This window comes from Anabrus simplex, chromosome 1 (assembly GCF_040414725.1).
Source record: "Anabrus simplex isolate iqAnaSimp1 chromosome 1, ASM4041472v1, whole genome shotgun sequence".
NCBI classification, from domain to species: Eukaryota; Metazoa; Arthropoda; class Insecta; order Orthoptera; family Tettigoniidae; genus Anabrus; species Anabrus simplex.
Genome location: NC_090265.1, coordinates 648,742,561 through 648,756,995, shown reverse-complemented (window position 1 = coordinate 648,756,995; position 14,435 = coordinate 648,742,561). Strand labels below are relative to the sequence as shown.

At 43.3% G+C, this 14,435-nt stretch overlaps 1 protein-coding gene across 2 annotated transcripts in view; it reads right to left on the bottom strand.

The window, feature by feature from the left end:
- Positions 1–14,435, bottom strand: part of LOC136857270 (carnitine O-palmitoyltransferase 1, liver isoform) — a 216,899-nt gene that overhangs the window by 161,073 nt on the left and 41,391 nt on the right. The window contains exon 1 of one of the 2 annotated variants that reach the window (XM_068225116.1): positions 787–923. The exons of the other annotated variant lie outside the window; for it this stretch is intronic. The gene's annotated coding sequence lies outside the window, so the exon portion shown is untranslated. Of the gene's footprint in view, positions 1–786; positions 924–14,435 lie in introns of those variants that run through there. 2 annotated transcript variants of the gene reach the window in all.

Below are 14,435 nucleotides of genomic sequence, written 5' to 3'. Positions count from 1 at the left end.
CGTACGGTTAGGATCGCGTAGCTGTGAGCTTACTTTTGGGAGATAGTGGGTTCGAATTCCACCACCGGCAGCCCTGAAGATGGTTTTCAACGATTTTCCATTTTCACACCAGGAGAATGCTGAGGCTGTGCCTTAATCATTAAGGCCACGGCCACAACCTTCCCAATAGCTGCCTCTGTGGATCAGTGGTAGAATGTCGGCCTCTGGATCCCAAGAGGTAGTCGGATTTTTGAAGGGCGGAAGAAAGTCCATTCGACATTCCATGTCGCACGATGTCGGCATGTAAAAGATCTCTGGTGACACATTTGGTGTTTACCCGACAAAATTAATCAAATCTCAGCCACAGACGCTCAAGAGAGTTTCGGTTTACTCAGTCTGCCATCTAGTGGATCTAGAGTAAAACGGAACGTCGAAATTGACGAGCAGACAGCCAGATGGCGTTAAATTAAAATGTCTGTACATGGTAACTGAGGCCACACGATTATTATTATTATTATTATTATTATTATTATTATTATTATTATTATTATTATTATTATTATTATTATTATTATTACCACCTTCCCTTTCCTAGCTCTCTCTCATTTTTGCGTCACCTTCGAGGGATTAGGTGTCGTCAATCCAATAGCAAACGTTTCGACATATGTCCTTGATGCTAACCTATAGTGCTGCCTGCTCTCTGCAAAAATCGCCCAGCGTCTGTGATTAGTCAGGCACGGCTGTTCATCTTATAATACCGCACTTATAGACTCAAATAAAGAATAAAGTTTCAATGCAGTATCTTACCTGGTGACAAACAGATGAGACGGCTATTCACATACGACGAGTTCCAAGTGTGTACGACGTGACTACTAATAGCCAGCTTTCACTACCACTCCTCAACCACGGCAGAGCTGCAGGACATACTCACATACAAACAGTGCATACACATACTCTTTACTACACGATAGGAGACAATGACTTTTAACTTTGGACGGACCCACGAAGCTGAGCACAACAGTAGCATACCAATGTTGGAATTATGTCGTAGCAGTATTGACCGCCAGTACGGTAAGAGCCAAGAGAAGTGTGAGCTCGCTGGCCTAAAATTACGGACGTTAGCTCGGTCTTCTACTTGATGGTTAATTCACAGTCAATAAGTAAAGATTATCTGCCTCAGGTGACCAGTAAAATGGCAAGTCCTCTACGGCTTTATACAGTAGACACAATGCACGTTGACATTAAGAAAATAGTGATAAGATCAGTGGCGATTCGTGCATGAAGGGCGGGTAGTCGCCGCCCCACCGCCTTTTCAAAAACACTGATCTAGACAAACCTCAGTCTAGATCTAAACTGACCCAGACTGACCTTGGGCTGCCCGGCGGAGCCCACAGCAACAACGCCAACCACTTTACAATGAAATGAAATGTCGTATGGCTTTTAGTGCCGGGATATCCCACGACGGGTTCGGCTCGCCAGGTGCAGGTCTTTCTATTTGACACCCGTAGGCGACTTGCGCGTCGTGATAAGGATGAAATGATGAAGACAACACATACATCCAGCCCCCGTGCCACTGGAATTAACCAATTAAGGTTAAAATCCCCGAACCGGCCGGGAATCGAACGCGGGACCCTCTGAACCGAAGGCCAGTACGCTCACCGTTCAGCCAACGAGTCGGACACCACTTTACAATGTACCTAGGCTTTTCTCCCCATATCTTACATTAACTGTTGGTAGAGATTAATTCCAAAACGTTCTACAAAATAATGAATTCCATTATACTGACTATTGAAATACAGTAATTCAATCCTACAAAGAAGCTAAAATAAAGACTTAAAATGTAGGCCTACCCATAAGGTGACGGCACTATTTGTAGGCTGGTAAAATTGATACGTCTTCATGCTTTGAGATTTGAGCAAGGCGAGAGAATTTGGGCGTGCACTGTTGGTTTTTTTTTTTTTTTTTTTTTGCTAGTGGCTTTACGTCGCACCGACACACATTGGTCTTATGGCGACGATGGGATAGGAAAGGCCTAGGAGTTGGAAGGAAGCGGCCGTGGCCTTAATTAAGGTACAACCCCAGCATTTGCCTGGTGTGAAAATGGGAAATCACGGAAAACCATCTTCAGGGCTGCCGACAGTGGGGTTCGAACCCGCTATCGCTCGGATGCGAGCTCACAGCAGCGCGCCTCTAACCGCACGGCCAACTCGCCCGGTGTGTTTATTTGTTTTCGTGCATGTCGTTACTGTCGCTTGTGACTGTGATCAGTGAAACACTGCAGTGCCATACTAGTCGTGTGCGCATAAATGCCTGTGTAGTGTAGTTAATTATAATTACTGGTATAGTGCAAGCAGATTTCTATTCTATTCAGCCAGTGTCATCGGATTATTATTATTATTATTATTATTATTATTATTATTATTATTATTATTATTATTATTATTATTATTATTATTAAGCTGGTTACCCTCCAGGGTCGGCTTTTCCCTCGGATTCAGCGAGGGATCCCACATCTACCGCCTCGTCCTGGAGTTTCAGACTCTGGGTCGAGGGATATAACTGAGGAGGATGACCAGTACCTCGCCCAGGCGGCCTCACATGCTATGCTGAACAGGGGCCTTGCGGGGGGGGGGGGGAAGATTGGAAGGGATAGACAAGGAAGAGGGAAAGAAGCGGCCGTGGCCTTAAGTTAGGTACCATCCCGGCATTTGCCTGGAGGAGAAGTGGGAACCACGGAAAAAACACTTCCAGGATGGCTGAAGTGGGAATCGAACCCACCTCCACTCATTTGACCTCCCGAGGCTGAGTGGACCCCGTTCCAGCCTTCGTACCACTTTACGAATTTCGTGCCAGAGCCTGGAATCGAAGCCAGGCCTGTGGGGGTGGCAGCTAATCGTACTAACCACCACACCACAGAGGCGGACATTATTATTATTATTATTATTATTATTATTATTATTATTATTATTATTATTATTATTATTATTTCTGTTTTAATCTGTTTACCCTCCAGGGTTGGTTTTTCCCTCGGACTCAGTGAGGGATCCCACCTCTACCGCCTCAAGGGAAGTGTCCTAGAGCGTGAAATTGGAGTAGAGGATACAACTGGGGAGGAGGACCAAGAAGTGTGGAAATTCTCTCATAGATGTCTCTACTGTAAAACTGGGATCATGCACCCTGGTGCGAAGTGAATGAACTTTCTTGAAGAAATCTTGTATTCAGAAGTTTTTGTCTTTACTAAATTTTGTTCTTTCATTTGTGGGTTGGCAATATTAATCTTTCTTTCCGTCAGTTTTGAACTTAGCCAATCAGTAATTTCTGCAATTAATTTCCAACCAATCCTAGATTTCTTCTTCTATTTTGATGTGTAACTTTTAGCCAGCCAATCAAGTTGAGTGGGTGTGTCTGAATTATTCATGAAAGGTCTCGAATCTTCCCTGAGTGTTTAAAAACTGCTGATTTTCACGGCTCGTCGCTACTTCAACAACATCTAGCTTAGTGTATGGAAGTATAGCAGGGGGGCGGGTAGCGCCTCTTCCTTCGGGCAGCAGCTCTTCAACAAAGGTAATGGCCGTTTAACATCTTTATTTCTTGCTAGCTCAGCAGTTTAACACTCGGGGAAGGTCCGAAATCTTTTCAATGTAACCTACCTGTCTAAAATTGTAACTTAGTGCCGGCTTATGTAAAATGTTCTTATTACTTTAACTGTAAATCGGGGATAAAGAGTGCTTTGCCCTCTCGTGCTCCCCTTCATTTTTGATTTGAGGTGACTACGTTTTCATAACCGATTTTCTACTCTTAATGTATTAAAATGTTCTTATACGAGTCACCTCCCTAGTGTGGGAATAGCCCCTGTTTAATCGGCCTAGTCTCCCTTAGGTTTTAACAAGTGTTCATGTAGGAGTGCAAGTACACGCCTCCATTCTGCTTTGCATTTTGAGCCATTTACTTATCCTATTCTTTTTCAACGAAGGCGCAGTAAGTTGGGTACAAGATACCCCTGTTTCTTTGTAGATGTGCCTTGAGGGCAGTTGATAGTAATGTTGGTTGTTGCCTTTGATAGGCTCAGAAAATTGAGAGCGGGTTAGCTCTTTCACTTGTGGTAAAAGTGCCTCAGAGAGGCTTGAGATGTGAAGTGGGAGCAAGTGCTCCATGTTATTAGGGGTTTTCTGCCCTTTGGTAAATATGTGTTTGGGAGCTGAGAGCTCAGGAAATGTAAAGTGAAGGCTTGAAGCCTAAGTTCTGTTATAACACCAAATTTTGTCGTTCCTAGACTTAAATTTCGTTACTGGTACCTTTTTACTTGTTGTTATTAAAGTCGGAAATTCTATATCAAATCTGTTAAGTTTGGCTGTTTTGAAAATATAACCTTTAATGAAATTTTAATTCATTTCTCGGTTTTGTAGTTAGACCCATTCCAGCCCGCACCTTCTTTCACCTCTGCTGTTCCTCGGGTAACCCCGTAATAATAATAATAATAATAATAATAATAATAATAATAATAATAATAATAATACTAAAATGTTATTGGCTTTACGTCCCACTAACTGGTTTTACGGTTTTCGGAGACGCGGAGGTGCCGGAATTTAGTCCCGCAGGATTTCTTTTACGTACCAGTAAATCTACCGACACGAGGCTGGCGTATTTGAACACCTTCAAATACCACCTGACTGAACCAGGATCTAAGCTGCTAAGATGGGGTCAGAAGGCAAGAGCCTCAACCATCTGAGCCACTCAGCCCTAGTTATTTTATTCTCAATTACAAGTGGAGCATATTGATATTTTATTCATTAGATCTGATTCATCCAGAAAACTTCATCAGTTACCCACCGAGTGAACTTCCAGGAACTCATTCCTTTCAGACCATAAGCACAATACCAGTAGGAACAACAATGTTATATAAGATATCAAGGGAACAATAATGGGAATATATTATAGTCACCCATTGTTGAAATATTGTGTTCAAAACAGAAGAGAAAAACGCCGCAATAACTATGTACAGTAATTATACAGAGTGATGCAGTCGCCCCTTCCAATGTAGTTTTATGCAACCCACAATATTCGTTCCGCCCTGAAAACATTTGCCCTGCCGGTATGCTCAGACAACACAACCGGATATCTTGGTATTTACCGCCTCACCATGACAGGACACCGTAATATTGTACTCGTATTAAGCACTGGAAGACATGCGCGTGCCTTCTAGATCATATGAACCTGACACGCCGGCGAAACACTAATTCGATATTGTGAAGTCAGTAAATATTACACTTGCTCTAAGCTGCACAGCGTACCGTACTGAACCGTACTGAAGCGTAATTGATAAAGGCGCGGGGCTTGCGTGTGAGGAGCGAGGTTCGAGTCCGGGGCAAACATTCCAGTTCTATACCCGCTTTCATGGAAATTGTGTGTGAATGAATGTGTTTGTGGCCCTAAGATGACCCGATTAGTTAGCAGGCTGGACACGTACGGACCGGAAATAATAGGAGCACAACTGCCCCGATAATGTTTCATAGCAGCAAATGCTCGATGCGATGACCGTTATGGTTTATGCACATTCCAGCGCGGTGTCCAATAGACAGTCATGCGCGCTGAAGCATTCCAGGTGTAATTGCTCGGCAGGCGTCCGTGATGAGTTGCCGGAGCTGGTCGAGATTTTCCAGCACTTGAGTGTAAACGACGTTCTTCAAATGCTCCCACAAGAAGAAGTCTAACGGCGTTAAATCCGGTGATTTGGCAGGCCAATAAATAGAGCCTCTTCGTTCTGTCTATTTTCCTGGCAGTTACTCGTTCAGATGGTTACGAACGGGTAAAGTCGAACGTGGTAGAGTTCAATCCTGTTGCAACCACATCGTCAAACGATCGTGCAAAAGCACATTCTCCAGCAGCAGTGGGAGTTCGTGATGCAGGAAGTGCAGGTAGCGTGGGCCCGTCGAATGGCTCTCAAAGAAATAAGGTCCAATCAGGCGATCCCTCAAGATTCCACACCAAACATTCACTCCCCATCGTACTTGATGGGCCGCCTATCGCACCCAGTGCTTTTGTCCGGGCTCCAATAGTGCATGTTGTGGCGATTGACGTTCGCCTTGTTGTGGACGTGCGATTCGTCCGAGAACAAGATATGCGATACGAATGCTGCATCATTGTCCAGCCTGCCTAATAGCCACCGACAGAACTCCATTCGAGCTTCGAAATCCAGCCCATGGAGTTCTTGGTGTAGCTCAAGATGGTATACGTAAAATTTATGTTCATGCAGTATTCGTAAGAAGGGCGGCTGACTGGTGTTCACATGTTGCACATTCGCCTATTACTGATGTGTGGGTTACTACGAGCTGCCCCCAGAACAGCCTCTTCTGTTTCACCCGATATAACGGGCCTATCGCGGACTGCTGGTTGACTGGAAATCACGCCTATTGTCCTTAGACGTCCTTCAACACGGCGAAATGTCGTAACAACCGAGTGTCAGCTGTCGGGATACCGTTCATTTTACAGACGTAGTGCCTTGCACGCGTTTTGTCTAATAATAATAATAATAATAATAATAATAATAATAATAATAATAATAATAATAATAATGTTATTTGTTTTACGACCCACTAACTACTTTTTGACGGTTTTCGGAGACGCCGAGGTGGCGGAATTTTGTCCCGCAGGAGTTCTTTTACGTGCCACTCAATCTACCGACACGAGCCTGGCGTATTTGAGCACCTTCAAATACTACCGGACTGAGCCGGGATCGTATGTTCCAAGTTGTGGTCAGAAGCCAGCTCCTCAACCCTCTGAGCCACTCAGCCCGGCGCGCGCTACTTGTTTTGCTTCCCCAATAATTGAGGAGCATGTCAACGCATTCCTCTGTGCAAAACATGCCGGATGGCAGTAGAGATTACATTCAGGCCCTAACCAGTGGAGTAAGCGCAGGGCAGAACTTGAATAACAGCGTCGTTCCACTGTTCGAATGTGACAAACGTGGACCTGTGTTTACATATTCAAACATCATACCGATGCAAAAAAATTTAAACGACGTAGGATTCGCTCCGCATATAGCACACTCCGTCGACTGCGGGGCTATCGCCTAATCACATCCGCTAGGCTACTAGTACACTGCTGGGAGCATGCTGATAGTACGCCGAGAATAAAGTACATGCGCCATCCGGTTCGGTGTTCAAGACATTAATTACTATACTGTTACCTAGTTTTACGCATTGATTCCCCTCTTCGTTACACCCGGTCACGAGGCATGACACATTTACATAGTTACATGGTCAAAGGGCGTCGCTACATGATTTCAAGACGTCGTGTTTTGCGAGCGGACGATATAACCTGCCGTAGTGTTCAGAATCGTGTGCAAAAGGTGCTCACGGAACATTAGTACCATATGGTACGGCTGCAGAGGAATAGCGAATATAACCATGGGCTGCAGCAAACGATATTGGAAGAGGCTGCTAAATCACACTTTATATATATGTGTACGTAACTCTTTCTTTCTTAATCTATTTACCCTCCAGGATTGGTTTTTCCCTCGGACTCAGCGAGGGATACCACCTCTACCGCCTTAAGGGCAGTGTCCTGGAGCGTGAGACTTTGGGTCGGGACGGGGGATACAACTGGGGAGATTGACCAGTGCCTCGCCCAGGCGGCCTCACCTGCTATGCTGAACAGGACCCTTGTCGGGGGAAGATTGGAAGGGATAGACAAGAAAGAGGGAAGGAAGCGGACGTGGCCTTAATTTAGGTGGGAAACCACAGAAAACTACGGAAAACCACTTCGAGGATGGCTGAGGAGGGAATCGAACCCCCTCTACTCAGAAATGGTGGGGGGGGGGGGAGAGGGAGAAGGATCATAGGTTTAACTACTACAATTTATTTCAGATAGTATCCTGCGGGAGGGTGGGGTTATATAATTGCCCTGTAAGTAAATTACTCCTTCCACCAGAAAAAAGGCAATTTTTAAATATTTTTGTTTGAATTCTGTTGTTATAACAAGAATGATAAACATTGGAAAGTTATTCCCGGGTTGCAGATGGACTTGCCATAGTGAAACATGAAAAATAGGCTGCGTGTGCTGAGTTGCCTCCGCTACGTTGCTTTAATGTACAGAGTCTGGCAGTCGTTCTATTATTATGTGTATTATTGCTGATGTTTCTATGAAAATATGCACATTCATTTCAGTAATTTGTCTGTTCTACATTTTCCTCATTATGTTATAATGAAAGAATCCCCCCGCCCGCCTCTGTAGTGTAATGGTTAGTGTGATTAGCTGCCAGCCCCGGAGGCACGGTTTCGATTCCCGGCTCTGCCACGAAATTTGAAAAGTGGTACGAGGGCTGGACGGGGTCCACTCAGCTTCGGGTGGTCAACTGAATAGAGGGGGATTCGATTCCCTCCTCAGCCATCCTCGAAGTGGTTTTCCATGGTTTCCCACTTCACCTCCAGGCAAATGCCGGGATTGTACCTACAACTTAAGGCCACGGCCGCTTCCTCCCCTCTTTCTTGACAATCCCTTTCAATCTTCCCCCGACAAGGCCCCTGTTCAACATAGCAGGTGAGGCCGCCTGGGCGAGATATTGGTCATTCTCCCCAGTTATATCCCCACACGCAAAGTCTCACGCTCTAGGACACTGCCCTTGAGGCGGTAGAGGTGTGATCCCTCGCTGAGTCCGAGGGAAAAACCAACCCTGGAGTGTAAACAAATTAAGAAAGAAAGAAAGAAAAAAGAAAGAAAGGCAGACAGACATACAGAAAGAAAGAATCCCCCCTCGGGCAATTTTAGTGGGGAAGAACCTTTGAGGAAAAATCTTCGGTGGGGAAAAACCGTCACTTCCCCTCCCCCACCCCCTGCGATTTCGCACCCTGTAAAACTATACATAAGTAGAAGCAACTTTCATTTTTGAAGCCTAGTTACATGCTTCTATCAATTTCATCGTTTTCAGTGGGCATTGTACGACTCGTTGGCTGAGTGTTCAGCGTACTGGTCTTCGGTTCAGAGGGTCCCGAGTTCTATTCCCGGGTGGGTCGGGGATTTTAACGTTCAATGGTTAATTCCAGTGGCTCGGGGGCTGGGTGTTTGTGTTGTCCCGACATCCCTGCAACTAACACACCACACATAACAGTATCCTCCATCACAATAAAACGCAGATACCTACACATGGCAGAAGCAGCCCATCATCATCGGAGGGTCTGCCTTACAAGCGCTGCACCGGGCTAGAAATAGCCACATGAAATTAATGAATTAATTAGTGGGTATTAGGTACGGCCCAACAACAGAATACCAGTTTTTCCAGTCCATGTACACAGCCTGAGGAGAGAACACACTGCTCTATTATTATTATTATTATTATTATTATTATTATTATTATTATTATTATTATTATTATTATTATTATTAAACACTGACGGATCATACGGTGACCTCTGATGCCCATTTAACTGGTTTTAGGAACATTACTGAATGTTTCATTGATGAACACATTTGGTACGGTGATAACCGTGAAAATGAAAACCTACAACCTGTTTTCCAGTTAGTGACCGGGTCAGGGATGGAAGAATGAAGCCCCCATCTTACGGCGAAGACAGAAATTGTCCCGGCTGCCGAAGTCGGTCGCACTCCTCTGAGGCAATGATTAATAGCTGACTGATGAAATAAAATGAAATGATAGTGGAGAGTGTTGCTGGAATGAAAGATGACAGGAAAAACCAGAGTACGGTGGCAACAGTAAAGTGTAAAATATACTGTCTTAAATTTTTCAGTCTGCCGACGTACGAAGCAGAATACACATAACACTATAACATACCTGTAAAAGAACACAACAACAAAAAATATCTTATGTAATACATAACAGATCTTACAAAATGCAGAATGATTACTTATCATAAGTGCATAACAGTTATCAGTTTGACATCGTTTGGATGTTGATCTGCAGTCCTCAGGTTTAGATAAAATGGGCTATTTATGGGGGAGTACACAATTGAAAGGATACCAGCAGTCTTTAACCTTTCCTCCTCGGACGGGACTTTATTCAAAGTACTCCAGATATTTTTAGAGTGTCAACATGACCATTACTCAAGTGAAATGCACAGGGTGACCCAAAAATCCGTTACCGAGCTCGATAGCTGCAGTCGCTTAAGTGTGTCCAGTATCCAATAATCGGGAGATAGTGGGTTCGAACCCCACTGTCGGCAGCCTTGAAGATAGTTTTCCGTGATATCCCATTTTCACACCAGGTAAATGCTGGGGCTGTACTTTAATTAAGGCCACGGCCACTTTCTTCCCATTCCTAGCCCTTCCCCATCCCATCGTCGCCATAAGACATATCTGTGTCGGTGCGACGTAAAAAAAAAAAAAAAAAAAAAAAAAACCGTTAACATCTGACGAGGCAATACTTCACGGGGTATTGGAGGTAGAGAGGTAATAACTGGCACACGTAACTAGCATGACATGGGGGTTTATTGATACCAAAATAAAGTAATAAAGCTTCACTAACAGTGCCTTTTGTGGTTTTGTTGGAACGTCGTCATGCCGCGATTGCAGGCGCATTTGACGCAGCACGGGCCGTCTCGTTGGTTCAGGCGGGGCCTGAACTGTGAGAAATTATAGCCCATCAGCCTATTGAGGCCTTGAGTGCTATTTCTGTCCCCCTCTGTGGTGCAGTGGTTAGTGTGATTAGCTGACACCCCCAGAGGCCCGGATTCGATTCCCGGCTCTGCCACGAAATTTAAAAAGTGGTACGAGGGCTGGAATGGGTCAATCAGCCTCGAGAGGTCAACTGAGTAGAGATGGGTTCAATTCCCACCTCAGCCATCCTGAAAGTGATTTTCCGTGCTTTCCCACTTCTCCTCCCATGGGATGGTACCTAACTTAAGACCACGGCCGCTTCCTTCCCTCTTCCATGTCTATCCCTTCCAGTCTTCCCATCTCCCACCAAGGCCCCTGGTCATACTCCCCAGTTGTATCCCCAACCCAATGTTTCAAGCTCCAGGACACTGCCCATGATCATGTACTATTATAATGCGTACCAAACCTTATCACGTTACATTTACTTTAAGTGAAAGTAAGTAATAATTATTATCACTATTATTTATGTCGGGGTGATAAACTGTAATTTCCTTTGTGGTTTCTATGAAATTACCCCTATGGAAGGTTTTTAGAGCCACGCGAGTTCTCGCCAAGAGGACAGAAATTTTGTTTCGATTTTCCTTTCTTTAATTTCTATCTTTGTTCCTTCTTTATTCTATTTATTACTTGTAACTTGTATTTTTGCCTCTCTGGTAACGACCATTGTTGTGTTTGTTCTGATTGGTCGTTGCCTGCGTTCATGGCTTGTGTTTCTTGCCATGACGATTTTTGGATGCGTTGGTCATGATGATTGTTTTTTTTTTGGATGTTGACCAAGTTTGGTTGTAGTTCAATTATGATTGGATGGTTATGCCCTTGCTCTTGGGGAAATTGGGGCATGTTATTTGACCTTTATTGTTACCTTAGGATATTTTCTTCTATCTATGTTGTAACCGTCCAGGCTTCTCCAGCCAGACTAATTTAATATACGCATGGTTTTCCGTGGTTTCCCATTTTCACACCAGGCAAATGATGGGGCTGTGCCTTAATTAAGGCCACGGCCGCTTCCTTCCTACTCCTAGGCCTTTCCTATCCCATCGTCGCCATAAGACCTATCTGTGTCGGTGCGACGTAAAGCCCCTAGCAAAAAAAATAATTAATATACTATCATTTTACGCGATATCATTTGATATCAAGTTTATCCGCCATCGGCAATTATTCGTAATAACATATTTATTCTACGTCAATCATTTGTAAACTATTATATTTAAACTATTATATTAGGTAGGATAGGAATTCATTATGTATTGTAAATATGGTCAATATGTTGAGACATAGTTGTTGTCATTTCATCTCATACTTGTGTATACGGAAAAGGTTATTCTTATAGCGGGGGAAAATGACATGAGTCATTGGTTAAACTCACGAGCCAAGGCAGTAAACAGCGACCCGCGCGCGAGGCTTGCATACCAGCAGACTACATCATCGCCACGCCTTCTGGTCTTGTCAAGAAGAAAGAAGAGGGAGATGATAATGCGATCTACGAATCAGATGCTTCGTTATATAGAGATCTGAGATTGAGCTGCTATCAAGAGTGGGGAGAGCCCGGGTATATTATCAAGTGCGGAGCAACCCTCGATATACAATACGGAGTTACGGACTTCGGAGTCATGGATACTAACTCACATCGCTACTTCTACTGTGAACATCTACTTTGAACGACGTTATTGATTTTGAGACAGTGTGAGGTCTCTCCGAGAAATAGTTATTTTTGTACAGTGTGTTGTCGCTTCAATACTTTACTCAGGTGGTGGTGGTGATTATTGTTTTAAGAGGAAGTACAACTGGGCAACCATCCTCTATATAACGCTAATCAGAAAGAAAAAATGGAAGGGGTCCGACACTTCGAAAAATGAAGGTATCGGCCATAGGAAGGCCAGGGCCACGAAGGGCGTGAAAATGAAAGACTCCCTAGCCCTCGCAAACCTAATAGCTTCGGGGTCGGAAAAGAATAAGAGTTGACCAAGGGAGGTCGGATAGGACAGATGAAAGTGAGGAGCCTGGCACAAGTAAGTGAATACTTTACTCAGCTGCGGTAATGTTATCGGATCTGCGTGAGACGAAACAAGCTTACGGCTTGTGTTATATTCAGTAAATCTTCTGGACGAAGAACTATGTTTACTTCAAGTCCATGGAATTTGGTACAAGTTTGTACCGTATAAATAGTATAGCTCAGTTGGATTGAGATTTCTACTAACATGGAAAAATTCATATCTCTGAATTTTCTCCTCATACGATCAACGCTGATCAGTTTTTACAAGTATAGGGCCAATGTCTAATTTAAAGACTAGGCAATTAGGGAGTGCTAGTCCAGATAGCCCGTACCACATCAGAGAAGGAAGGAAGGATGTCCATGGAGTCAATTCTACATCGAGAAGAAGTGAACGAGTAACCACGGAAACCAGATGACTTCAACGGAAACTGCAATTGGTGAGCTTCAATTAGATAAAGCAAGCAATAGTAATTTGAGTAATGTAAATTCTAAATCCCTCCACGCTTTAAGGAACTTTTCCGATTCATCTCATTATTTTTGTATAATAAATTCATTTGTATTTTATATTGCGTTAATTTTCTTCCTTAAGCGATACTTAATGGTTAATTATTTAAACTCCTACCCCTGTGATTTAAGTATAAGTCTCTATGTTAGTAAATATAAATTTTGTTTTACAGTTTTGTTTAAAACTGTAACTCTGGCGCCCAAACATCACATAGAGAAATGGGAAACCATGGAATGTTAATTGTTTCTATTTGCGTGGCAATTTGCGGGCAAGCCACATATAGTTTATTTGATATTCATGTGTCCCATGGTAATAACTTTCGTCTCCTCAAGTGAGAAGCTTAGGGTCGAACAGTTACATTTGTCGCACCAACGTGGGGTTCGAAAACCATTAAGTATTCGTGGAAAGAAAGCAGTAGAGTCTGTGTTTGTGGGGGTTAAGTGAGTGTCTGTATAATTTATATGTGTGATTTTGGGGGAATCATGGCTGCACAAGGTGAAATGGACATGAAATTACGTAGCGGAAACTTAGTAAAGGGAGGCGAGACGCTGAATTCTAGGAATGTTGTTGATGAAAGCATTGAAGTAGATAAAACGGTAGAGAGTGGTGGGAGCATGGAAAATTGCACAGAATCTGATGTAGCTAGGATGGAGGGCGAGAAAGAAAGTAATACGAATAGTGAAATGAATATTCAACAACTGTTTGTGATGATGCAAGGGATATTAGAGCAAACGAAAGGGATAGATGAAATTAGGAAGGAAACGAAAGGGATAGATTAAATTAGGAAGGAAACGAATGAAATTAGGAAGGAGGTAGAGAGAAAGAAAACCGAAATTAGCAGAGAAATAGAACAGACGAAAACCGAAATTAGCAGAGAAGTTAATACTAGGATGGATGCTTTAAATCATAGATTAGATGAAGCACTAGAGCAGCAGAAATTTTTTGAGAATCAGTTAGCGGAACAGGAGATGAGACGTAGCCAACATGAGAAAGTGGTAGAAAGAAAGTTAACTGAACATAGAAGCGAAGTCTTGGAACTGATAGAGAAAGAAAATTGTAAAGTTAGGAGAAAAGTAGACCAGCAGATCACAGCAATTAATTGCAAAATTCAGGAACAAGTAGGAGAAGTTAGTAAAGTTAGAGAACAAGTACAACAACAATACAATGATCTGTGTGGTAAGGTAGAGATTAATGCCAAAATATGTAATGAAAAGTTTGCGAGTGACGTAGAAACTAGAGAGAAAAGAATAAATGAACGTATTGATAGGTCGGAGGTACTAATACGTAAAGAAATCAGATAAAAGCAGGGTAATATAGGAAGTCAGTGCCATGGTACAATTTTCATATATG